Consider the following 639-nt stretch of genomic DNA (forward strand, 5'->3'; position numbering starts at 1 on the left):
GTATCGTGTGAGGGACATTCCTGCCTCGAGACACCTGCAGCCAAAGTGCCAACTACACTAAAGTTACTGACCTACTTTAAGCAAACATACTGATAAAATGTATAACTTGAAGGCACTTAAAGTTACTTTGTATAAAGGCATCTCCCAAAACCAATTTATACAGATCGGATTAATTATTAGCCATTTGCGAATATTATGCTACTGTACTGTATATTGCTAATGGTGAACGCACGTGTATTCATTAGTCAAAAAAATCTGTTTCTTGCTATATATATTTTTATTTTTGGTTAGCTTTCTGATACTTTCTTATTAGTATGATTTGTAAATAATTTAACTGGTATTTGTCTCCATCTAGTGGATTATGTGATTATGTTAGAATCACGATAATTTAAAGGGATAGTTCACCGAAAAATTAAAATTCTGTTACCATTTACTCACCATCATGTTGTTCTAAACCTGTATGCATTTATTTTTCTGATGAAAACAAAATAAGATATTTTGATAAATGATGGTAAGCACACTTATTGTAACCATTGACTTCCATTGTAGAAAAACTATTATTATGTTAGTAGCTAAACTACTGTGATAAATGATGAAGAAAATATTTTAATAAATAATGGTAAGCACACAGTTAACGGT

Source organism: Misgurnus anguillicaudatus, chromosome 21 (assembly GCF_027580225.2).
Source record: "Misgurnus anguillicaudatus chromosome 21, ASM2758022v2, whole genome shotgun sequence".
NCBI lineage: Eukaryota > Metazoa > Chordata > Actinopteri > Cypriniformes > Cobitidae > Misgurnus > Misgurnus anguillicaudatus.